Raw genomic sequence first — 707 nt, forward strand, 5'->3', positions numbered from 1 at the left:
TAATGGCATTCACCAATCCACCAAAACAATGCATCTAAACAGCTCTTTGGAAGCATCTCAAAAAACAACTCTTTGGAATTTTATTTTATTTTTTAAATATACGCCATAATAACATACTATTCCTATAATTATTATGTGGTAGAGTTAGATTCAGTATATATTTGATGAACTTAATGCAACATTACACCACTCAGTATTTTTTGAGTGATGTAAAGGTAATTCACAATTTACAAATTAATTGGATAAAATAATTATTTTGAGTTATGTAAAGACTAACTTGGTGTGGATAAATTATATATATAGTGTGTGTGTGTTAACTTTATGCATACAATGTTTATAAATAAATATTAAATAATATCTTACTAACACAAATTGCATAGAATATAATTTTTTAAATATTAATCAGATTAGAAGGTTTTTTTTTTTTTTTTTTTTTACAAATGACAAACAAGAATTTATTGCTTATAAAAAAAAAAAAAAAGTTATTGAGTTATATAATATTAACAAAAAATAAATTCTTTATTAACATAAATTTAATAAAACATGATCCAAAAATATTGACAGAGATGATTCTGTTGTACATTATAGTGGTACAACTTCTCATTTTATTTGATTTTCATAAAATAAACCAACTTGTTCTGAAGAAAAAAAAATGCAAACATATGATGTTTTACGCCATAGTAACATATTTTACAACCATGCACTGA

This window comes from Quercus suber, unplaced genomic scaffold (genome assembly GCF_002906115.3).
Source record: "Quercus suber isolate HL8 unplaced genomic scaffold, Cork oak 2.0 scaffold_299, whole genome shotgun sequence".
NCBI lineage: Eukaryota > Viridiplantae > Streptophyta > Magnoliopsida > Fagales > Fagaceae > Quercus > Quercus suber.